This window comes from Phoca vitulina, unplaced genomic scaffold (genome assembly GCF_004348235.1).
Source record: "Phoca vitulina isolate PV1807 unplaced genomic scaffold, GSC_HSeal_1.0 scaffold58, whole genome shotgun sequence".
Classification (NCBI taxonomy): domain Eukaryota; kingdom Metazoa; phylum Chordata; class Mammalia; order Carnivora; family Phocidae; genus Phoca; species Phoca vitulina.
In genome coordinates, this window is record NW_022589761.1 from 8,896,773 (window position 1) to 8,922,386 (window position 25,614).

At 51.9% G+C, this 25,614-nt stretch overlaps 1 protein-coding gene across 2 annotated transcripts in view; it reads left to right on the top strand.

The window, feature by feature from the left end:
- The first annotated feature begins 6,814 nt into the window (after positions 1 to 6,814).
- PAK4 (p21 (RAC1) activated kinase 4) overlaps positions 6,815 to 25,614 on the top strand; it is a 42,782-nt gene continuing 23,982 nt past the window's right edge. For both annotated transcript variants that reach the window (XM_032390576.1, XM_032390578.1), the window contains exon 1: positions 6,815 to 6,943. The gene's annotated coding sequence lies outside the window, so the exon portion shown is untranslated. The remainder of the gene's footprint in view (positions 6,944 to 25,614) is intronic.

Consider the following 25,614-nt stretch of genomic DNA (forward strand, 5'->3'; position numbering starts at 1 on the left):
GGCTGCATAATATTCCATTGCATATATATACCACATCTTCTTTATCCATTCATCTGTTGATGGACATCTTGGCTCTTTCCACAGTTTGGCTATTGTGGACATTGCTGCTATAAACATCGGGGTGCACGTAGCCTTTCGGGTCCCTACTTTTGTATCTTTGGGGTAAATACCCAGTAGTGCAATTGCTGGATCGTATGGTAGCTCTATTTTCAACTTTTTGAGGAACCTCCATACTGTTTTCCAGAGTGGCTGCACCAGCTTGCATTCCCACCAACAGTGTAGGAGGGTTCCCCTTTCTCCGCATCCCCGCCAACATCTGTCATTTCCTGACTTGTTAATTTTAGCCATTCTGACTGGTGTGAGGTGGTATCTCATTGAGGTTTTGATTTGGATTTCCCTGATGCCGAGCGATATTGAACACTTTTTCATGTGTCTGTTGGCCGTTTGGATGTCTTCTTTGGAAAAATGTCTGTTCATGTCTTCTGCCCATTTCTTGATTGGATTCTTTGTTCTTTTGGTGTTGAGTTTGATGAGTTCTTTATAGATTTTGGATACTAGCCCTTTATCTGATATTGACACAGTATTATTAACTAAAGTCCATATTTATTCTACTGCATTTAAAAAACTTTTAAATAGGGGCGCCTGGGTGGCTCAGTCGGTTAAGCGTCTGCCTTCGGCTCAGGTCATGATCTCGGGGTCCTAGGATCGAATCCTGCATAGGGCTCCCCACTCAGCAGGGAGTCTGCTTCTCCTTTTCCCTCCGTCCCTCCCCCCGCTCTCTCTCTCTCTCAAATAAATAAAAATCTTTTTTAAAACTTTTAAATATAACTCCATTTAATACAATTACCTGGACCCTTTTAAAGTGTATAATTTTATGAGTTTTGACCCATGTATATTGCCATGAAACCACCACCACAATCAAGACATGGAATATTTCCATCACCCCAGGGTTTCCCTCCTGTCTCCTTTACTGTGCATCCTCCCCTCTGTCCCCAGCTTCAGGCAACAACTAATCTGCCCTCTGTCACTGTAGATTAGATTTACCTTTCCCAGAATGCTAGGAATGGAACCACAGGAGACTGGCTTCTTTCACTCAGCTTAATACATTTGCAATTCATCCATGATGTCCCACTTATCAATAATTCCTTCCGTTTTATGCCGTGTAGTGTTCCATGGAATGGATATCCTGCAATCTATTTATCTGTTCACTAGTTGATGGACATTTTGGGTTGTTTCAAGTTTCTGGTGATTATGAAAAAAGGTGCTATAAAAAAAGAAAACCCCAAAACCAAAAAAACAAGCTTTATGAACATTCATGTACAGGTCCTTGTGGGAATATATGTTTTCATTTCTCTGGAGTAAATACCTAGGAGTGGGATCACTGGGTCCTGCCTCTTCCACATTCTTTTTATGGCTGCGTAGCTATATTCTGTGACCCGTTTCAAGCTCTGCTCATCACCTTATTTTATATTATTTATTTATTCATGTGTTTATTAGCTATCTTGTTTTTGTTCATTTGTAGCATTTGTTCTCTGAAAAAGAAGAGAAATGGTTAGAAGCCTAGACCTTGAAACCAGGCTGCCTGTGTGACTTTGGAGAAGTTACTTAACCTCTCTGTTTCTCTGTTTGCACACTTGTAGAACGGGACTAACAATAGTGCATAGGGTGGTTATGGGGATTAAATGAGGTAGTATAGGGGTGCCTGGGTGGCTCAGTCAGTTGAGGCGTCTGACACTTGATGTTGGCTTGAGTCATGGTCTCAGGGTTGTGGGATCCAGCAGCTTCAGGCTCTGTGCCCAATGGGGAGTCTGCTTGAGATTTTCTGTCTCCCTCTCCCTCTGCCCCTCCCCCTGCTTGAGCTCTCTCTCTCAAATAAATAAATAAATAAAATCTTTTAAAAAAATGAGGTAGCATATGTAAAGTGCTTAGCACAGGACCTGCTATATAGAAAATCTTCAATAAATGTTTGCAGTTGTCATTATCGACAGGCTTAGCACACGGATGGCATTCGACCAATATATTTATTCAGTGAATCTGGGCAGTCTCTTTTTCTTTTTTTTTTTTTTTAAGATTTATTTATTTTGGAGAAAGGTGGGGAGGGCAGAGGCAAAGGGAGAGAGAGAATTTCAAGCAGACTCCCCACTGAGCACTGAGCCTGACGCGGGGCTCAATCTTACAACCCCAAGATCATGACCTGAGCCGAAACCAAGAGTCGAATGCTCAACTGACTGAGCCCCCCAGGCCCCCCTGAATTTGAGCAGTCTTTAAGAGCATCAGCTTTGAAGTCAGAACTCCTAGTTAAAATTCCAGCAAAGCTGCTTACAAGTGGTGGGACTTTGTTTCACTTCCCACCCTCCTCCCGTGTCTCAGTTTCCTCATCTGGGAAATGGGGCTAAGGATCCCATCTTACAGAGAAGTGGCGAGGATTAGAAAAGATCACGTAGGTAAAGTGTTCAGAGAGAGTCTGGTGTAGCAAGCAGGGAAAAAAAAATTGGAAGCAATCTAAACATGCAACAATAGGGAAATCGTGAGGTATGGTGTGATACATCAATAATTTAAAAACAATGAGGTAATATAACAATGGTAACAATAGTAAATGGTGTAACAATGGTAACAATAGTAAAACAATGGTGATTTTAAAAAATCTTACTGAAATAACACTAAGGATGAATACAGTTGACCCTTGAACAATGTGGGGTTCCCACCCCTGCACAGTCAAAAACCCAAGTATAACTTTTGACTCCCCCAAAACTTAACTACTAATAGCCTTGTGTGACCAGAAGTCTAACTGATAACATAAACAGTCAATTAATGCATATTTTATATGTTATATGTATTATAGACTGTACTCTTACAATAAAGTAAGCTGGAGAAAAGAAGATGTTATTAAGAAAATCATGGAGGGGCGCCTGGGTGGCTCAGTTGGTTGAGCATCTGCCTTTGGCTCAGGTCATGATCTTGGAGTCCTGGGATCGAGCCCTGGGTCGGGCTCCCGGCTCATGGAGAGCCTGCTTCTGCTTTTCCCTCTGCCCGTGGCTCCCCCTGCTTATGCTCTCTCTCTCTCACTCTCGCTCTATCTCAAATAAATAAATAAATAAAATCTTAAAAAAAAAAAAGAAAGAAAATCATGGAGAAGAGAAAACACATTTATAGTACTGTACTGAATTTATTGAAAAAAATCTGCTTATTAGTGGACTAATGCAGTTCAAACCCGTGTTGTTCACCTACACACTCACATATACGCTTTTGTCTATGTCTTTTTTTCCTTTTAAGAACAATTCCTAGGGGTGCCTGGGTGGCTCAGTCAGTTAAGCATCTGACTTCAGCTCAGGTCAGAGCCCCGTGAAGGGCTCTGCACTCAGCGGGGAGTCCGCTTGTCCCTCTCCCTCTGCCCCTCCCCTGCTCGTGCTCTCTCTCACTCTCAAATAAATAAATACAAATCTTAAAAAAGGGGTGCCTGGGTGGCTCAGCTGGTTAAGCATCTGCCTTTGGCTCGGGTCATGATCCTGGGGTCCTGGGACAGAGCCCCATGTCCTGGGATTGAGCAGGGAGACTGCTTTTCCCTCTCCCTCTGCCTGCCGTTCTCCCTGCTTGTGTTCTCTCTCTCTCTCTCTGTGAAATAAATAAATAAGGACGCCTGGGTGGCTCAATAGGTTAAGCGCCTGCCTTCGGCTCAGGTCGTAATCCTGGAATCCCGGGATCAAGTCCTGCATCGGGCTCCCTGCTCAGGCTGGAGCCTGCTTCTCCTTCTGCCGGCTGCTCCCTTGCTTGTGTGTGCTCTCCCACTCTCTGACAAATAAGTAAATAAAATCTTGAAAAATAAATAAATAAAATCTCTTTTTAAAAATCTTAAAAAATAAGAGAACAATTCCTAGAAGTGGAATTGCTGTATCAAAGGGTTGACAGCATTGTTAAGTCTCTTGATGGATATCACCAAAATTCTGCCCCAGATCATAGTCCTACACGTGGGGTATGAGAGTGGCTGTTATCTTATATTCTCATCAGTACTGATTATTATATAAAAAAAAATTTTTCTGGGGCACCTGGCGCAGTTGGTTAAGCATGCAACTCTTGGTTTTGGCTCAGGTCGTGATCTCAGGGTTGTGAGATCGAGCCCCACATGGGACTGTGTGTTCAGCTCGGAGTCTGCTTTAGATTCTTTCTCCCTCTCCCTCTGCCTCTCCTGCTCATGCTCTCTCTCTCAAATAAATAAAAATCTTTAAAAATATTTTTTTTTCTGAGAGACCAAAAAAATAAAAAGGATCTGTTTAATAATTTAATATCCACTTCATTAATTTCTTATTTGGGGATTCCATTTCTTTCTTATCCTTTGTCTGTACTTTAAATTTTTGTTCATGTCCTTTGCCTGTTTTTCTGTTGTATGTTCACCTTTCTTATTGATTTGTAAATGCTCTTTACATATGAAGGACACAAAGCATTGCCTGCCATCTATATATTGCTGCTTATCTTTTCCCTTGATGTACTGAAATTTATCATTTTTATGAGGTCAAATCCTCCTCACCCTCCTCACCCTCCTCACCTGTTTCCATCTATTGGAGATCGCCTCCTTACCACCTCCTCCAGGAAGCCCTCTGTAGGAGGCTCTTTTGGGGTTGATTTTCTCTCTCAGAGCCCTGAAGTAGGAGGGCCTAATTGCCCATCCTGAGGAAGCCCTTGGAGCAGATCTACCTCTGGGCTTGTTCTAGGTCTGATCTCTGACTGAGATCCCCAGGTAAGTTCCAAGGAGGCTTCCCCAAAGGTGGCTTCTAGAGCCTAATACCCTGCAATTTGTGCGGAGCATTAAAGAGGTAAAGACTGCACCTGGCCCTCCTCCCATCACTGCGACCTGGATAAAGTGCTGTCATCTCAGCTACTAGACTTGCTTTTTTAAAAAAATGGAGACTCTGTGAGGCATAAGATTTCAAAAGAGCACAAAAACCAAAACAAGAACGTTTAATGCTGGCGATGATACTTTAAATTGCATGTTCCCTTTGAACACTGGTGGGAGTGTGAATTGGATCCTTGTAGCACAATTCGGCAATGTGTGTTCCAGGCCGCGGGGAGGCAGCAGAGGGCAGTTAGCGAGCCTTGCCTGGGTGTCAAAACCAGGGATGTGCCCTGGCTCTGCCCCATTAGCTTGTGCAACTTTGAGCAAATAAAGTTACTTCTCCAAGCTTCTGCTTCCTCTGCGAAGCCGGAATAATCATAGGCCCTGTTGTTAAAATTACACAGCTTAGCTCCATGCATGGAAACTGTTACTATTATTAAATCTTAAAGTTGTACATTTCCTTTGACCCAGGAGTTCCATTTGTGGTAATCTATTTAAAGGAAATGATTAGAGATGTGCACAAATATTTAACTGCTTGAATTTGTATGGGAGGGAGGTATTATTTATAATAGCAAAATATTTATCACCGCTTAGATGTTCAACAAGAAAGGGTGGTTAAACAGATTAGAGTTCATGGATAGAATGGCATCCATGCAACCATTAAAACTAATGTTCTGGAAGAAAATGATGTGGAATGATACTGGTGATATTTCCAAACTTGTTTTTAGAAACATATAAAATTCTTTATAAACGTGTGCCTCTGATTCTGTTAAAAACAAAAGAGGTAGGTAAATGTACAGAAAAAAATGACTCATCATGCAATCATTCATTCATTGGTTCCCCCATGGCTACTATGTGTTAGACACTGTGCAGGGGCAGGGAGGTGGAGAGGGATGCACTTAGCATTTAAGAGTATCTCTGAGGGGTTGAAATTAGGACTCATCCAACCATCCATTCAACAAATGTTTATTGAGCATCTACTTGCCAATAGTGCAAGGGCATCGGGCACGCACAGTGAACAAAACAGATAAAAATCCTTGCTCTCCTGGAGCTGACATTTCAGTAAACAACCAAAAAGCTAACTACAATTAGCTGATCATCTAGTTTGTTAGAAGGTGATTAGAGCAGGAAAATAGGAAAAAGCAGATAAGGGGAGGGGCTTAGTAGCATGCAAGATGGATATTGGCTGCTTTAGTTAGGGTGGGAAGGAATAAGCTCACTGATAAGGTGATATTTGAGTAAGGGAGCCCTGAGGATGTCTGAGGGAAGGGTCTATCCCAGATAGAAGGAACAGCCAATGAAAAGACCTTAAGGAGGAAGAGCTCCGGATATTTTTTCTGGAAGAGCAAGGTAGCTGGGGCCCAGCGAGTGAAATCATAGGAGAGGATGTCCGGGTTTCGTTTATGGATTTCGTTATTGTTGTTTTTGGGTATTTTCCTTTTTTTTTTTTTTTTATAAATTAATTACTTTTTAAAAACTTACAGAAAAGATTAAGATCAAATAGTGTCTTGGTTGCAGGTCAAGTTCCTGGACTCAGACAGACTCAAAACTCATTACCTACTTCCTGTAATTCTGAGGCAGCTAGTTCACCCCTTTGAGCCTCAGTTTCTTTATCTGTAAAATGGGTATTAATAATACGATGGGGTTTTAGTATTTAGTGAGACAATGCAAGGAAAGCATTTGGCCAGGTGTGTGGCACGTAACCGTGATTTGGTGTAAGGTGGGACTTTTACACGAGTATAGTCCTTTCCCCTTTAAGAACCCGATTGGGCGGGGAGCCAGCTTCTCCGCACGCTTTCCAAATTTTCCAATCCCCGCTTGGCATTTTCTGCCCGAAGGTCTCCAATTGGACAATCTGCACCAATCAGAGGCTGGAGCGGGCTCTGCCAATGGCCCAGCTCCGCCCCTGAGCGGGCCCTGCCCCCTGCCCGGTCAGCCCCGTTGCTATGGGGACTGGTGGGCGGCGAAGGGGGAAAGCCCCGGATGTTCGTTGGGGATTTAACATGGCGGCGGCAGTGGCCGCGGTGGCGGCGGCGCAAGAGAGCTGAGGGCGGTGTGAGGGTTCAGAATTCCGGGTCGAGCAGCTAGGCCGCGAGCGACCGCAGCGCCGAGCCGGTAGGATCAGCGGTCAGGCCAGGGGATTGGGGTGGGCCGGGCGATGGCGGTGGGAGAGCTTTTACGCAAGTAGGGGGCGGGGCCGTTGGGGTCAAAGTTCACTCGAGGAGGGAAGGGTCGCCTCGGAGAGGTCGGGAGTCAGTGCTGCTGGGGAGGGTGGTGTAGAGGAGGTCAGAGGTCAAACTAGCGAAGGAGGCGTGGCGAAGGGGACCACAAAGTTCGAAATTTGAAGTGGGGCCCGTTCGAGGGGGTCGGGGCGAGTGTCAAAAAATGGGGGTCAAAATTAATCATTTGAAGGGAGGGTGCGCTTACCAGAGTCGGAGATCACAACCCTGGGGGCGGTGGTTTGGAGGTTTACGGCAGCAACCAGCGGATCAGATGCATGAGCTTTAGGTTGGGGGGCACCTTTTTAAGGGATCAAATGTGGGGTGGGGGCAAAGGTCAGAATCCGACAGATGATGTACCTGAGGGTCAATAGTTAAAACCTTAGTGGGAGACATTGTTGGGGAGGACGGGAGGGATGCCCGAGAGAGAGATCAGAGGTGCTTCCTGGCCAGGTAAAGGGGAGCCTCCTCCCACAAATAGTGAAAATAGTAGCAAACACTCATAAATCACTATGTGCCAGGTCATTTAGATGCTTTCCATATATTTAATCCTCACTACAACCTTATGGGGTTGGCACTGTTATTAAGAGCCCAGGTGATCTGCCCAGGATCATCTAATGACTAAGTTGTGGGGTTGGGATTCAGACTCGAGTTCTGCGCCCAGAGATGTACTATGCTCTATTGCCTCTCAAATAATCACAGTTTTGACTAATATTTAATGAGGGCTAACACTGTGCTCAGCGGTCTTGTTTCATTATACCATAAGCTTGTGAAGTGGGTACTGAGTAGACCCACTTTACAGACAGGAAAACTGAGGCTCGGGTAGCATCTGCTGAGTAACAGAGGCAGTTTCCAAGCTGGGTCTGACTGATTCCAGAGCTCCTGCCCCCAGTTGTTACATTGTAGATTGTTGAAGACTGTTCCTGGAAGCAGGTGGCTGGGCAAGGCCAAGCCACTCCTTGGACTGGAATGGATTGTCTCTGGGCTCCCTGGAAGGGTGTGATCTGGGAAGAGAAGTTCTCATGGATCTATGGGAGTGGGGTGTTTGTGGGTGGCCCAGAGTCCAAGTGAGTCTGATGGGTTTCTGACTGGGGAGGGTGTCCCTGAGTGGGATCCAGTACAAAGCCTAGTGTTCTCTGTACTTAAAACCCCGAGCTCTCATGGTGGTCCCAGATGGCTCCCACCTCATTTCCTACGGCTCTCCCGGTCCCTTCTCAAGCTCCAACCCCACCGGCCTGTTTGCTCTTCTTCAACTCTGTAGGCATATGCCACCCTCCAGGTCTTTGACCTTCCTGTTCCCTCTGCCTGGAATCCTTTCCCTGCCCCTCCCCCCCTTACTCACGGTCACCCACGTGCAGCCCTACCAGCACCACCTGCCTCTCACTGTCCCTCACACACTCTTTATCTCCCTATCTGGTTTTCTCCCCAGGCCTTTGCTCTGTGCTTATCTTGTTTGTCAGGGCACCCTGTGTTGTCTGCCCCTCCCCCAAAGAATGTGGGCCCCACACGGCATGGAATTTCTCCATGTTGTTCCTTCCCTGAATCCCCCCTGAAGCACTGCGTGGCCGGTGGAGGGTGCTTGGTGGTTGGTGGCTGAACGTTGGACACTGTGCTCGGTGCTGGGACTGCCCCAGCGGACAAGACGCAGAACCCCTGGGCTTCCAGGGGCTCTCGGTGTCCCTTGGTGGGAGCAGACTGGAACCAGACCCCCAGCCAGCGATAGACTGCTGCATCTGGACCCCTAGGGTGCAGTGGATCAGGGGCTGTGGAGCAGCACTGGGGACTGGTGCAGACCCAGCTCCATCACTCATGGGCTGTGAGACCGTGGGTGAGTCGCTTAACTTCCTGGGCCTCCGTTTCTTCCTCTGCAAAATGGAAATGATAGTGACCACCTCATGGCATGGCTGGGGGGGCGCAGAGCAGAAAGCGCGTGGCCCCGGCCCTGGCTCCGTGCTGTGTTGGCATTAGTCCTGCTGCCGCCGCCACCTGGGGAGGACCTCAGAGATGGAGGAGGGCCCCTCTCCACCTGCCTCCTGCTTCTCTCAGGCAGCCACGCCACCCCCTTCCGGCTCTGGCAGGGTCACCGGGTGGGCACACTGCCAGGCAGTCCTGTGAGGCCGGCCCAACCTCCTGCCCTCGTGGTTCCAGCTTGCTCAGCATCCCCGGCTTGGCGCAGATAAGGAGGGCTAGGGCTTTGGCATCGGAGACCCGAATTCAGGTCCCTACCCTGTCCCCAGCTGTGGGACCTTAGGCAAGTGATTTCTTAACTCTCCAGTTTTGTTCCTTAGGATACATTTTAGATTAGGGGGAAAAGTAAAGCCTTCAATTAATAGAACCCCCACGCCTCCAGCATCCGGCCTGGGACGGGACTCGCAGGGTGGATGGCGTTCAGTGCCCCCCTCCCTCCCCAGCCTCTCTGCCAGCTCCTTGCCCCAGCACCGGATTTGGTGGTTAGCGTCTCTCTGCAGGTCTTCCTACTGTTACTACCCTTGAATGTATCACAGATTATAGAGCCGCAGCTCTGGATCCCGGCTCCCCGCTGCAGTCACCCGGAGAGCTTTCAAAACTGCCGAGGCCCAAGCCAGCCTCGGAGAGTCTGACTTGGATTCATTTGGTTGGGGGTGGGGCGGGCCTCAGTATGTGGTTCCAGTGGCCACCAGGCTGGACCACCACTGTTTTACAGTTTGACGGCTGATGTAAGTGACATCCCGGTGAACAACCTGCTCTTTTCTGCTCAACATTCGAGTTTGCGTTTCTCTCTGCAAGGACGTGTGTGTGACTCTAGGATTCGTTGTCTCTGCTGTGAGTGTTTCTTCTTGTGATTGTGCCACATAGGAGTGGCACCTGTTCACCTGTTGGTGAACATTGGGGTGGTTTCCCACTGGGACAGTGACAACACCGAATCGAACATTCTAGAACACGTTTCCTTGTCTACTCTGGCCAGAGTCTCTCTTGGGCTTGTGGCTCACCGTGGACATGCTGGGCCTTCCAAACTGTTCTCCTAAGCAGTTGTACCAGTCTGCTTTCCCACAGGGCTTGAGGGTTCCCTTCACTCCATGTCCTGCTTTGGGGCAAGTTTGTGGCTCTTGCTGAAGTGCTTTACTCAGCCATGAGATGATGGGTTTATGGCCCCCTGGGCTGACTGGGAACAGCTGGGGAGATGGTTCACATGATGGGCCTAGCGGGGGCCTGACACCCACTGAGCCCCCACACCTAGGCTTTCGCCCTCTAGGACATTCAGGACAGTGACCACAGCTTTGATCCAGCTCTCCTTGGGAGGCATCTCTCAGGGCTGACGGTGGGAAAGGAGACTGTACTGACTTGAACCTCCTCAGGAAGGGGGCAGGAAGGAGGTGAAGTGTGGAAAGGGAGGGACAGAGCCTTGTTACACTCTTTGTGTGTGACCACTGGTCCCACTGGCGACCCACACAGCCCTAGCCCTGCCTGCATGGATTTTAGTATACAAAGGAAGACAGACCCATCCCGAGACAGTGACAGCCCAGAGTGTCAGCGCTGGGATGAGGAAGCACAAAGAGAAGCATCAGGGCTAGGATACGGGAGGCACAGGGACTGTAGGAATCCAAAGGAGGCCCCTGACCAGCCTGGGAAGTCAGTGAGGGCTTTCTGGAGGAGACATCTGACCGATGAGAAAGAGTGAGCCAGGCCTAAGAAAGGAGGTGGAAAGAATAGAGCGGGTAGTGGGTACGGGAAGTGCAAAGGTCCTGACGTCCGAATGAGCTTGGGATGGTCAGGTCCCATCAAGGAGGCCCAAGTGGCAGAGGAGGCAGCAAGATCAGGAAGGTGGGGACGATGTGGCAGAGGTACCAGAGGCTGAGAGGCGGAGGTAAGGAGTGTGGATTGCATTCAGTGTGTAACGGGGACTCATTGGAAGGCTTTAAGCAACATCTATTTCCCTTTAATAAGGATTACTCATGTTGCCCTGTGGGGAGTGGATCCTGGGGTGCAGCAGCAGGGAGACCACAGGGAGGCTGCTGTAAGGGTCCAAGCAGGAGATGAGGGTGGATAGGATGAGGGGGCCCACGATGGAGGAGGGATCTGTGTGCTGCCAAGATTGTGAGGACTTCACCCATATATATTTTTTAAAGATTTTATTTTTATTTGAGAGAGAGCATGTGCATACGTGGGGGTGAGGGCCAGAGGGAGAGGGAGAGAGAGAATCTTAAGCAGGCCCCACGCCCAATATGAGACTCAGTCTCACGACCCCAAGATCTTGACCTGAGCCAAAATCGAGAGTGGGCCGCTTAACCGACTGCACCACCCAGGTGCCCTTACTTCACCCGTATTAACCCATTTGATCTCCACAACAACCTACAAGGTAGGTACTGTTGTTATCCCCATTTCAGAGATGAGAAAACTGAGTCCCACAGAGGTACGTGACGTGCCTAAGGTTACACGGCAGGTGAGTGGCAGAGGTAGGACTTGAACTCCAGGCCTTCGGACTATAGAGTCACCACCTGCGGTGGCTGCCCTCCAGTGATTTGGAAGTGGTTTGGATAAGACAAGGCCACTTCCTGGCCAGTTGGTTCTTACCCAGGCTCCTCTTTAGGTGGAAGCTCCTTGGAGGTCAGTTCAACCTGGGGTATTTCTGGGCACTGGGTCCCTACCTCCCTCAGGGCCCCCCACAACCCCTTCTCTTTCTTCTCCATGGCCTCACCCCTCCTTGTCCTGCTGGCCTGCAATAAACCAGACTTCCTGGCCAGACGCTGGTCGGGGTGTCCCCAGCAGCTGTTTATCCCATCACCCGAGCCAGGCGGCCACAGTTGCTGCCAGCAGGAAGCAGCCTCCTTCCAAGTCACGGCCAGGGAAATGGGACCCTTCCCGCCCCCGCCACCCTTTCCGGGGCTGGGGCTTGTTTTCTGCCAGATGCCTGGGCCCACAGGAAGGTGTCGGGGGCGGGGGGGGGCAAGGAGGGTCAGAGGGGAGCTTTCCCAGGTCCCAGGGGAGCCGGTGACAGCAGATGTGACAGAAGCTACCACTCACGGCAGCCTGTGTCCCGGGGCCCTCTGGTCCTGCCCTGCCTTTCCCCGGGTGCTGCCGCCATCCTCAGGGGCAATGGCGACTTCTCTGCGGGGGCCACGCAGTCCACACTGGTCCCCGACCCCCTAGCTGGGGCCCCTGGGGAAGAACCGGAGCCTCCATGGGCCTCACATTCCTCACCTGTTAAATGGGCTGTTGGGAGGATCGTAGATCATGCGGTGAAGAGCTCCCCGAGTGGCCTGGCACACAGTAAGCTTGTAACAATTTATAATTCAACAATTTTAACAATTTCCGTTTCCTTCCTCACGCCCTGTCCCCTCTGGGCTGCAGCCTCCCCTTCGCGGGCTCCCAGCCTCTAGTGATCCTGGACTCACCCGCAGCTCGCAGCCCGCCAGACGCCAGATGTGTGCTGGGTGAGCATCGGCACGGTGGCTCTGCCCAGAGACCCGGAGCAGGAAGTGCTATTAACCTCATTTCTCTTTTCCAGCATTTTCATTTCAGGAAGGCACATTTTTTGCTCCGTGCGCACGCATTACCTATTCCCCTAAATAATCATCGCGCACAGCACAGAAGGGTATACAGCCACGAGGAAATCCCTTTCCCAGCCTGGCCGTCCGTCCCCTTCCCCGAGACAGCCATTGTTCCCGGCGTCTCTTCTGTCTTAGGATATGTGTCCCTGCATGTGTTCTGCCCCCTTTTGTTTCTACCCAGATGGAGCCGACGTCCCACGTTTGCGTTCTCAGCCTTGCGTTCCCACTCCCACACAACGGGACGCGGCCTTGCAGGTTTCACTCTTCAGTTCTGTGTCTGGACCCGGAAATGCTTCCTTGTGCTTTCTGTGGCTGTGTGCCATCCCTGACCCACGTGTGTTCTCGCTGATGGCTCTTCAGGCCCTTCGGGTCTGTCCCTCCTCGGAACAGGGCCGCACGCGCATGGGAGCGCAGCTCTGGGCACAGCTCTGGACGTGGGCTCGGGGGTCTGAGATGTGCGCCCCGGTAGCTCGGCCAGTAACGTGCAGGCCTGCCCGAGAGCGTGAGCCTGTTTGCGCCCCAGCCCGGTGTCTGATGGCCCCCGGGGCTTTCTCACGTGCTGGCCCTGTGCTTGGGCTGGTAGCTGACGCCTTGGCCTTTGCCAGTCAGCTAAGGTTCTCGCCGTGGTTCTGATTTTAAAGTGAGTAAAGTGGAGCATCTTTGTGTTTGTTGAAAGCCACCTGGGCTTCCTTTCCCGGGAGCTGTCTATCTGTGGTATTTTTTACTTTCCCTGAGAAGGAGAAACCGAGGCACGGGCTGGAAATCCCTCAGCAAGTAAGGGGCAGCTCCAGGCCTGGAACCCAGGCCTGCGTGGCTCCAATCTGGAGCTCCTAACTTGTGTGACACCGTGGAGGCGGAGGGCTTGGGCTCTGGGGCCAGCCTCACCACTACCTGCTGTGTGGTCCCAGACGAGTCCCTTAACTGCTCTGTGCTTTGGTGTCTTTATCTACATAGTGGAGATGATAACGGTGCCTCCTCAGGGTTGTTTTGAGGCTATAACTGCATCATCATCAAGCAAAATGCATAGTAAGTGCTCAGAGACTGTTAGCTGCTCCTGCCGATACTCTTAGCCTTGTTCTGTATCATTACTATTAACAGGCCTCGTTCTAGTGCTTCCTGTGAGCTAACTCATTGGACGCCCCCAGCACCCCAAGATGTAGGTGTTAACTATGATTCCCCTTTCATAGGGGAGGAGATTGTGAACCTGGGAGACTTGCCTGGGGTCACTCCCTCTGCCACCACCCCCAGACTAAGCCTGAGGGATTAGAAGGCCCCCCCTCCATTGTGTCTTCCTTCCGGGCTTTGGAGGGGAGCAGCCTGACAGGTGGGGGCGCCGGGCGGGGTCCCCAGACAGCGCGCTCCCTCCCAGGCCCTCCCCGCTTCCACCCCCAGGTGCCCAGCCTGGCCCTGGAAACTCCCGATAAAGCAGCATTGTGCTGCGTTTGGGCCTGGCTTCCCCAGGCTGGTTCCAGCCACTCCCACACGACGGGAAGCAGCCTGCTATCCTGGGCCTCCTCCCGCCCTCCTCCTGCTCCCCTCCTGCCCTCCCCTCCCTTCCCCTCCACGGTCCTCGCGAGGAATGGGGAGAAAGTAGGACATGGCCGGAAGGCAGGGCTCTTCAGCATATCTCCCTCAGGTGAGGACCCCCCCAGGCACTTCTGCCTCCTCCCTCCCTGGGGACCCCTCCTCTGCTGCCCACGGGGGCCTTCCCCCGAATCTTCCACAGCAGCCTGGCCCCAGATGATCTGACTCTGAGATGCCGTGCTGTGTATATATAGTTACGTACATTTATGATTCTTCTACTTTTAAACCTTTAGTAATTGCAAAGCGTAACGTGCCTCTGGAAATGGGCCTAAGTGCACGTGTCAGTTTAACATCATTATGAGATGAACAAACACTTCTCCACACTTGGGGGAAGACCGAACTCTGCACCCTAGGAGCGCCCCCGTCACCATCATGACCCCGGTAGCGATCACTCCCCTGACCTTGGGGGTCACCGTGTCCCTGCCTTTCTGGAGAGTCCCTGCCAGGCATGCATCTCTGAATTACAGAATGCCACCTTGCGTGCTTTTGAACTTCACAGAAATGGAGTCCCCCCGCACGTCTTGTTAGCGGCCGGCTTCTTTCATCCCTGGTCTGTGGGGTCCAGCCCCGTGGTTGAGCATGTCCATAGTTCGTCCCCCCTCGTTGCTGTGTACTCTTCTAGTGTGAGAACAACCCAGAGCTGATCTCTGTCTCCTGCTGTGTGCGTGTCAACGCCCTTGAACACGTCTGCCCCGGGCATGCGGGCGGGCGTGCACACATTTCTCCAGGGAATTCTCCAGGGAAGCTAGCCCTGGCCCCACGGGAGGCCCTTTGTGAGCTCCGTCAGGCAGGAGACCCAGACCCTGGTCCCAGATCCACACGCAGACTTTAAAATAAGTCGGACTCCCAAGCCCCCATCTCCCCCCCGGCCCCCCGCCATGACCCTGTCTCATTAACAGGCGCCCCATCCATCCTCTCGATCGATCGATCGATCGGGCCAGGAGTCTGGTGGCATCCTGACTCCTCTCGTCTCCTTCCTTCACAGTCACGATGGCGGGAAGGCCACCTGCTCTACCCGCAGAGCAGAACCTGGCACCTTTCACTCTTCCTCCGTGGCAGCCCCTACTTAAGCCACCCTCGTCTCCCGCCTGGACCGCCTCCCCACTCCCCACTTCCCCGTGCCCCCCCCCCCCCCCCCCGCAGTCTGTCCTCACATGAAGCTAGAGGGAGCTGGGGTCAGATCGCATCACCGCCCTGCTGGGGACCCTCCTGTGGCTTCATCTCTGGGGGGGGTGGGGGTGGTCATGAGATCCTGGCCCAGCTTTCCTGCGAGCTTCCACTCCTCTCCTGCCATGCTGTTCCTGGAGCATTCCAGGCCGGGTCCTGCCTCAGGGCCTTTGGTTCACGCGCTTCGTCTGGGACCTGCCACTCTTTCCCTCTTCCACCTTCCCAGGCTTGAGTTTCTTTGTGGCACTCATCATTACTACTTATATTACACTATGATTTGTGGGTCAGTTGGCTTCTTGTCCTCCCTGCCTCTCATAACTTGGCTTCATGGGTTGGGGGGTGGTGGCGGGGGACCCTTACTGTGTTCCTTGCTGTAACCCCAGCTTGATGTGTGTGTACCGGGGTGGCTCAGTAAACGCTGGCGGACCGAATGTGAGGGGTGGAGGGAATGATAAGCCCTGAGTACACCCTGCCGCAGTGCATGGTGGGGGATCTGCCCTGAGTGAGGAGGGAATGCCACTGGAAGGGGGAGCAGGAGTTGGCTGAGGGAGGGGAGGGGAGAGGAGAGCGCGGGGACCTCTGAGGAACCGAAGGGTGGCTCACATCCCTCTCGGTTCTGTGGTCGGTCTGGATTGGAACGCAGATGGCCACTCGGGGCCTCTCCACGTCTCGCTTGTTCTTCTCTAGAATTGAGGCCACTCAGGTGTTCTAGGGCATCTCTGAAGCTCTGCTCCTAACAGTGCCTGGGGTACAAACATGAACGTGATTATTTTCGTTTCTCTCCTGCATATACTCTGGAGTGCCGGCCCTTTGTGGCCTCCAGGGACCCAACGGTTGGTGGATAAACAGCTCTAGTTGCTACCCATTTAGCGTCTGTCTCTTGGACTCTCAGCCTTCTGGGGCATCCCTGCTCCGAGGCAGGGGAAGGCCTGAAATGACCTCGGGTCTGGGGAGTGAGTGTTCCTTAGGCTGATTAATAGGGAAAACTAACTGAAGGTCTGCTCTGTGCCAAGCCCAGGGCCCCGCGTAGCACTCCCCTGCGTCTGCTCAGTCCTTCCAGGGACCCCAGAAGGTGGCTATGACCATTCGGCCCATTTCACAGACGGGGAGGGGAAGGGTGGCACCCGTGGTGAGTGCTAGCCCATCCTGCAAACTGGTGCTGAGCAGATCTGGCCTTAGCTCCTCCAGGTGCGGATTTGCATTTCCCTGGTGGCCTGTCAGGTGGAGCAGCTTTTCACCTGTCCCCTGGAACGTCTGGAGCTCCTCTCTTGTGAAGAGCCCATTCATGTCACTTGCCTATTTCCCATCTGGCTGTCTGCATTTTTATTTGTTACTTCTTCGAGTTAAATCCTCGGTTCTGGATGAGAGCCTTTGTTTCGAAGATGCTATAATTCTCCCGGCCTGCTGTTCGTCTTTTTGCTTTCTTTATGGTATCTTTTGATGAACAGAAGCACTTAATTTTAATATGGTCAAATATATCACTCATATCCTTTAGAGTTTTAGAATTCTGCTTCTCACCTTTCTTCGTCCTGGAATTGTGTGTGTGTGTGTGTGTGTGTGTGTGTGTGTGGTGTGAGGTAGGCATCCAGTTTCATATTTTTTGCCTGGATCCCCCATCATCCAAGGACCATTTACTAAAAACAGACTGACTTTTCTCCACGGTCACTCTTACCATAAATCATGTGTCTGTGTAAGTGAGTCTGTTGCCGGATGCCTTGTCCCTTTCTCTTGCTCTTCTGGCCTGTTCCTGCATACTACCACCCAGCCCTCATTTCTGTCGTTGATAAGAAGTTTTGATCTTGGGGAGAGCAAGCACTCCTACTTGTTCTTCTTCAAGAGTGTCTTGGCTATTCTTGGCTCTTTGAATTCTATTTAAATATTAGACATGCATCTCGTCACAGACACAGACACGACATTGAATCTCCCAGTCCATGAATGTGGTCTATCTCTCCATTTATTTGTCTTCTCTGATGTGTCTCAGGAGAGTGCCACACTTTTGCAGCACTGTCCTTGCCCACTTTTTGGTGGATTTATTCTGAGGTAGTTTGTGATGTGGCCGGGGGAGTCTGTGCCTGCCCCTCCCACGAGGCACCTTGCATCCTAGGTTTGGCCTTTGCCGGGTAAGGCTCACATTAGGGCCAGGAGCCCCCTGCCCTCCTCCCCCAACCCTGCTTCCTCCCTGGCACCACTCCTAGTCCCTGGCAGAGGGTGGGCAGGGTGCCCGGAGAGGAGGTTGTAATTTTCCTGAATGATTTCAAGGGCTAATTAAAGGTTTTCCTTGACTAATCAGCTTACGGTTTAATTATCGGGGAACAGGCTCAGGGCTGCGGGAAGCAGCTCTGGTAGGGTCTCCTCACAGCGTGGCAGGAAGGAGCCAGGGCCCGGCCCTACCCCACGGGGGTGGCAGGACCGGGGGATCCCCTGGCACTGTCTGGGGGCCAGCTGGTGTTCTCCATCCCCATGAAAGAAGACAGGGGGGCGGGGAACCAGCAGGTGTGGCTGAAGTCAGCACATGGGGGTCGGCGGGCGGGGGGTGGGGTGGGGGGGGCGCTTCTCTGCTTGAAATCCATCCACGTCCCCTACTGCCTGAGAGAGGGCCCAACCTGGTCCCTCCCCTGCTGGACCAGGCCCTGCCCCTGTCTGCTTGCACTTTAGCCTTCCTGACCTTTGTTAAGTGCTCTCCTCTCGTGTGTTCTTTGTGTCTTGACCTAAAGGTCACCCCTTCTGGGAAGCCTTCTCAGGTCACCCCTGCCCACCCAAGCAGGTGATAAGCTCTGTGGGCTCCTTGTCGGCTGTCAGGGTCACTCACTCCACCACTGATAAGCGCTCAGTGAAGGGGACCCCTGGGCCGGGCTCTGTGGTCCAGCATTTGAGTTGGAGGGGACCCAAGAGGAGAAGGGGTTCAGGCCTGGCGCTCCAAGGAGAAGGCTGGGAGGGGGGATTCAGGGCGGGGAGACCTCGTGCTAGCTGATGCCTTCCCAGGGGAGGCTTCCGTCTGGACCAGACACAGAATGGGCTCCTGGGAGTTCTCGAAGGGGGAGGGGACCCGGAGATGGCCGTGCCAGGCCCGGCTTCATTCCTTGCATTCCTCAGCAGGCCCCAGACTCCCAGTGGCCCAAGGTGGGGGAGGGTGGGCGGGCAGAGGGGCAGAGGGGGCCTCCTGGGCACTGCCCCTGCCCCTGCCCGTGGTGGGGGCAACCATACAGTACCCCAAGCCTAGACCATTTGAATCCCAGTCTCTGGCTATGGGGTCTGAGCATTATTTGGGGGTTTTTTGGTTTTTTTCTTTAAGCTCCCAGTGTGACTAGCTGGGATGAGAGCCACTGGCCTCCAGAAATGATAGCAAATATGTTCACTTTTGCAGTGTTTGGGGTACTTTCCTAGGCTCCTGACATAGCGTGATTGAGCCACGTCACCCCCACAAGCACACAGTCGAGTTACAGACGAGGCCGCGGAGGTCCAGAGGCTTCCATGGGCGCTGCAGCCTCTGCCGCTGTCCTGCCTTCCATCCCTCGGTCCTCCAGGCTCCTGGCAGGCCGCCTTCTCTGTCTCCGTCCTCTCCTCCTCTTTCTCTCCATGTCTCTGCTTTCTGTCTCTCTCCCTCTTTCCCGCCCTTAATTTCTGCTTCCCTCCTCCGCCGGTCAAAGCTTCCCTGGCTTCCCCTGTTAGCCAGGATCCCGCTGAAGCCACAGAGGGAGATGGTTCCCACAGGCCCAGGACGGGGATGGGAAGGATGCCGATGTCACCTTGCCAGCCTCCCTCGCTTCTCCTGGCACCTGGAGTGGGGGGCGGGGGGGCACGCGTCCCACTGACATTCGGGGGTACTGGGACCGGCTTTGCGACCTTGAGGGAGGACTGCCCAGGCAGGCGGACCCTGACATGACGGAGCCTGTGACCCAAGATCCTTCTGTGGGCCCAAAAGTCTGCTGGTGTCATCTGTGGCCGGTTACCATTTCGGGCTCCCGTGGGGTGGCCGAAGGTTTAATTTTGGCAGAGGCCCGTGCTAAGATGTGACTGTTGTAGGAGGCTTTCTTATTCGACGGGAAGGAGGGGGAATGAGTCCTGGGCTCACTGGCCACCTCTCCCGCATCCCCTCGGGGCAGAGGCTCCCCATTGGGCCTCTCCAGCTCTGACACAGCCTCTCTGTGGCCTCGGGCCACGCCTGGAGCCCCAGATTTCTCAGCCTTGGTTTCCACATCTGGAGCAGGAGGAGACGGGGTCCTGCCGCCTCCCTGGTAGCTGGGAGGAGTGAGTGAGTCAGTGGCGTGTGTGACGCTCAGCACAGCGCTGCCATCGTTATGTCATTATGGTCGCCTTGACCGTGACCGCTGTTAAAGTTATTAGAGGCAGGACATGTGTTTGGATTCAGTAACAAAGATTCACCCGGTGAGGGATCTGTAATTCTTCGCTGTTATGATCAGTTCACATTTCCTTTTGCAGAATGTTTAAAACCTTTGTATAATGGAAGTGGTCACTCATGCTCGGGAGAATGGTCTCATGCCTTCCCCACGTCCCCTGTCCCCGTCACTGTCCCCGATGTCCCGCAATTACCAATGATGACCAGGCTTTTTCATCTGTAACCCAAGCCCCACCTCCCTGGTTATTTCAAAGCAGTTCCCATACCTCATATACTTGAGCCATCAATTTTTCAGATTTTTCTCCTCTAAGAGATTAAAGAGTCCAAGAAAACAAACCCCACAATACTATTGTCACAGGAAAAAAAGAACTGGTGATTCCTTAAGATCCTCACATTTCCCTCCAATTGTCTTATCATCCTTTTTCAATGTGTTTGTTTGATTTGGAATCCAGGCAAAGTCTGCGCTTTGCGTTTGCTTGACAGGTCCCTTAAGTCTTCCATAGTCTATAGGATTTCTCGCATCGGCGCTTTTGTGTGCTTGCTGTTTGCCTTGTGTATCTGCCAAAGACGCTCATCCTTTGTCCCCTCGAGTTTTCCAGAGTCTGGATCCAGCCGATGAATCCTTGTGGTGTCATTCGACTTGTTTCTCTGTCCCCTGCGCTTCCTGTAAATTGGGACTTAGGTGTAGGGGCTTGATTATATTCGGGTTCTGTTTCTTTCCCCGGTGGTGCTCTGTGTGAACTTCAGGTCAACATTAGTGCCTGGGTCACTTTTAAAATAAATTTAGGGGGCGCCTGGCCGGCTCCATCAGTGGAGCATGCTACTCTTGCTCTTGGGGTTGTGAGTTCGAGCCCCACGTGGGGTGTCAAAATTACTGAAAAAAATAAAACTTAAAGTAAGATAAAATAAAATAAATTACATTAAATTAAGAAAATTGAGTAGGTGGGAAAAAAAAATTCTTCCCTTGCTTGTGGTCAGACTGGTACCAGATCGAGCAGAGGGGCCTGAGGACCGAGGGTCGGGAACTGCGGGGGCCTGGGAGCCAGGGGCTGGGTGTTAGCCTCCAGCTTCCACGAACCGTCTGTCGTAGGTGTGCACAGCTTTGGGCTCCTGCTTTGCTGGGCTCCTGGGCCCCCGGCCGAGAGCCCTCTCTGCCCCCCAGCCGCCCCATCCTTGACTCTGCCCGCTTCAGCTGGCCTGGTGGTTATCTTGAGGCACGGAGCCACCCTCCTACCCTGGCTGTGTCCTTGGCCTCGCTTCCCCCTCTGGAACGCGATGGGGGCGCCAGCTCCCCCGGAGGGCTGTGGTCAGGACTCGGGCGGACGGGGACCGTACAGAAAAGGGCGTGATGCCTGGTGCGCGCTCTACAAGCCACTCGTCCTCTGCATTTAGCGCAGGCCTCTTTGACCTCAGCGTCACCACTTTTCCCTTCTGGCCACGCTGGCCTCCGTGCACATTCTGGCACGTGTCAGGCCGGCTTCGGTCCTTGGGCCTTTGCGGTGGCCCTTCCCTCTACCCTGAATGCGCTTCCCTGGCTCGCCACGTGGCTTCCTCACGGCCCTCTGGTGTGGCTCCAGGGCCAGCCCCCTCGGGGCCCTTCTCTGTCCTCTCCCTCTCGTTGCATAGTTGCATGCTCGTTTGTTGACTTGGGTTTTGTCTCCTCTCCCCCACGGGAATGTCAGCTCGGGGAAGGGGGGGCTCTCTCATTTCCTGCTCTGTCCCCAGTGCCTGAAGCTGTGCCTGGCACACAGTGAGCGCACAATACAGTCGTGGAGCGCATGAACGAGCGAGAGAAGAGCACGGTTTAGTGAGTGGATTGGGCCCGGGTCCGACCTACCGCGGACTCCTGGCTCTGATACACACTGTGACCTTGGGCCGGCACCTCCCCGCTCTGAGCCTTACTCTCCTCCTCTGCAGCCTGGGGGTGTCCACAGCACCCTGCTTGCTGCCTTGTTTGGCCTTAGCGTGGTGCCCAAACAGAACGCTCCGTAGCGTCTCCAGCATCTGACCCAGATGAGCCAGCCAGGGGCTGCCCCTGCCTTGGGGGCGCTTTAAATCTTCAATAACTCCTCCCACTCTGTGTGAACGGGCTGCTGGTGCCCCAGGGCGGGTGGGGGCAGGGACACCGTGGCTAGGTATGTTCCCATGGCCAGACAGGCTCCCTGAAGAGTGTGATTCCCACAGGACACAAGAGTGCCCGGGATGTGGAGAGACGTGGAGTTGTGGCCGCCTCGGAGGGCTCCAGGGCCGGCTGCTTCCAGGCCTGTCTCCCTGGCAGGAAACAGGCCAAGAGCTGCAAGGGGCCAAGGAGGACTGCTGTTCTGATTATGGTAGCAGTTTACAGCTTTCGGGTGTGTGTGCGTGCGTGTGTGTTGAGAGATAGAGAGGGCTCAAAAGAGAGAGATTGAAGGTGCACGTGCGTAGAGACTAAGCTCCCAGCTGTCAATCGCTGCCCCTGGTGTTTGCTGCGCGCGAGTCTCAAATAGGACATGCGTGGAGAATGTACGTAACTCCCTGTTCGGTTTCATGAATAATTATCACGATCAAACATATGCCATCTAACGACCACCCAGATCAAGAAGACAAGCATCACCAGCACCCCAAAAGCCCCCTCCTTCGTGTGCTCTTTCTAGCCTTGGCAAATAAAATCAGCCCCCCTTTTCTTCCTTTTAATTGTCGCCTCTATTTTTGTGCGAGATATCCGATGCCCCCAGGGGGACACAGTCACCTGACGGACCCCCCCTTAGACACTCCTGCCCTGGTTCGAGCCCTCAGTGCCCACCTGCATGTATGCGTGCCTCGCTCCCCGTCACTGTCCCCCGCCCCCCACAGTTCCCGGCTCCCACATTGCTCTGCAGCTTTTAAAACCGAGCGTGATGGTGCCGGACTGCCAGCACTTGGCTGTCACTTGCTCTCAATATTTTGAAGTTTCTCCAGGTGGATAAACAAAGTCCCGTGCCCCTGGGAATGTTCTCCAGTGTGGGTCGGAGCTGCCCCCACCCAGTAGCCAGATGAAAGCAGCCCTGCCCTGGTGGGGTGTCAGGAGAGCACTCTGGGGGGGTTGAAACCACTGCCTCATGCGACAGTGGGCGTTTTCTGTCCGTGGAGGGCACTGCTGGCTTCTCTGGTCGCCAGATGGGATTCAGTCACAGGCCCTTGACATGTACGGGGTCTTCCCCGAGCACCTGTAAGTGATAAAGGGGCCTCTGGTATCATCCTGGGTCCGCCTGTCCCTCCGCGTGGGAATGGTTGGGGGCTGGGGTCCGGATGATCTCTTCTCTGGCCTGCCCTCTGGACCCCTCTGCTTCCCCTGTTAGCCGGGCTCATCCGGCCTTTTGCGGAGAGGCCCTCGGGATGGAGAGTACTAGCAAAGGCTCTGGGTGCGGAGGCCTGGGTCTGCTCCCCGGCTCTGCCACCTACTCACTGGGTGACCTTTGGCATGTGGTAGCTTCCCCCTGTGGGCCTCAGTTTCCCCATGATAAATGGGATTGTATAAAGGTTATTTCATCCATGTAGAGCACTTAAAAGAGAGTGGCACTTAGAAACCTCATCATGAGTGCTAGCTGTGGATATTACTGTCCTTATTGCCATTCACTCATTCATTCTGTAGATGCTTACTGCGTATCTCGTCTGCCTCCGGCCCTGCCCAAGAAGGGCTGGTGACCTGTCAGCCCATGGTCTTCCCTCAGGGAACTTGCGGTCCAGTGATGGAGACAGATAGACACAGCACCAGTCATGACAGCCCAGAGTGACCTCAGGGGGAGTATAGACCACTGTCACCGCTGTGGTGGAAGAAGCCCAGAGGACTGGGCCTAGGAAATCAGGGAAGCCTTCCTGGAAGAGGAGACAGCTGAGCCGAGGGCTGAAAGAGGAGCAAGAGTTAGTGTACGGAATGGTGTTCCAGGGAGAGCGAATAGCGTGTTCAAAGGCTAAAAGGTGGGAAAGGGTCTAGTGTGTTTCATAAATTATTAATATTTTAAGTGAAACTTTGCATTTAGAGATAACCATAGATTCACTGGCAGTTTAAGAAATAACACAGAGAAAGCCCCTGTTTCTTCCGTGGTGACATCTTGCAAAACTCTAGTTAGTACGAGACCACAACTAGGATAATGACATTGATACAGTCAAGATACAGAACATTCCATCACAAGGATCCCTCCTGATGCCTTTTTGTAGCCACATCCCCTCCCTGGCGTGTCCCCAACTCCCAGCAACCACTCATCTACCCGTCCTCCGTTTTTATAATCCTGCATTTCAAGAATGTGATGTGTTACAGAACAATTTTCACAACCATAATGTAAAGAACTGTAACGATAAAGAGAATTTAAAATACAAAATTAAGCAAAAAAGTTTAACATTTCAAAAAAAAGAATGTTATGTAAATGGAAGCTTTTTTTCACTCAGCTTCATTCTCTGGAGATTCATCCAGGTCGTTGCCCAAATCAACAGTTCATTCCTTTTTCTTGCTGAGTATATTCCATGGCATGGGCGTACCACAGTTTAACCATTCACCCGTTGAGGGACATCTGGGCTGCCTCCCTCTGGGGGGCTATGACAAATAAAGCCGCCATAAACAGTTGCGTACAGGTTTTTGTGTGAACATAACTTTTTGTTTCTCTGAGACAAATAACCAGAAATGCAGTTGCTGGTGTAGAGAAATTGGCAAACTGTTCGGCTCTACCATTTTACATTCCCCCCAGCAGCGTGTGAATGAACCAGTTTCTCTGCATCCTCACCAGCATTTGGTGTTGCCACTGTTTTTGATTTTAAGCTGTTCAACTGGGCAGGTAATGATAACTCACCGTGGCTTTAATTTGCCCGTCTCTAATGGCCGATGGTGCCTCACATCCTTTCATGGGTCCATCTGCCATCTGGGCATCATCTTTGGTGAAATGTCTCCTCATGTCTTCTGCCCATTTTCTACCTGGATTTTGGGGGGTTTTTACTGTAGAATTTTGGAGTTCCTTCTCTCTTCAAGATACTACTCCTTTGTCAGATGGGTTTGCAAATACTGTTTCCCCAATCCATAGCTTTTTTTTTCCTCTTCTCGTGGACTTCTGCAGAGCAAAAGTTGTTTTTTTTTTTTAAGATTTTATTTATTTATCTGAGAGAGAGAATGGGAGACAGAGAGCATGAGAGGGGGAGGATCAGAGGGAGAAGCAGACTCCCCGCTGAACAGGGAGCCCGATGTGGGACTCGATCCCGGGACTCCAGGATCATGACCTGAGCTGAAGGCAGTTGCTTAACCAGCTGAGCCACCCAGGTGCCCCAAAAGTTTTTTTAATTTTGATGCAGTCTACTTTATTAATTTTTCCTTTTGTGGATCTTTTGGTATCAAGTCTGACAACTCTGTGCCTAGCCTTAGATCCTGAGGGTTGGTATGGTTGGTTGCTTTCTGAAAGTTTTTTAGTTTTACATTTGAGTCTGCTCCATTATAAGTTCACGTAGGTACAAATCAAGATCCGTTTTGGGGCACGTGGATATCCAGCGGTTCCAGCACTGTGGAAAATGCTCGTTCCTCCATCCAGTTGCTTACGCCCTTTTTTTTTTTTTTTTGCCAAAAGTAAGTTACCACAATGAGATACCACTTCGCACCTACCAGGATGGCTGTTCCCCAAAAAAGGGAAAATCACAGGTATTGCTGGAGTCCTCATGCATCGTGGGCGGAAACCTAACATGATGCAGCTGCTTTGGAAAACAGTCTGGTGGTTGTTCAAACGGTTAAATATAGAACTACCTGATCACCTAGCAATCCTCCTCCTAGGTGTACATCCAAAAGAATTGAAAGCAGAGACCTGGACAGATACTCGTACACTGGCGTTCGTGGTTGCGTTATTCACTAGCTAAAAGGTGGAAGGAACCCAAGTGTCTGTCAACAGATGAGCAATACGCATGATGTGATAGATGCACACAGCAGAGTATTATTCAGCC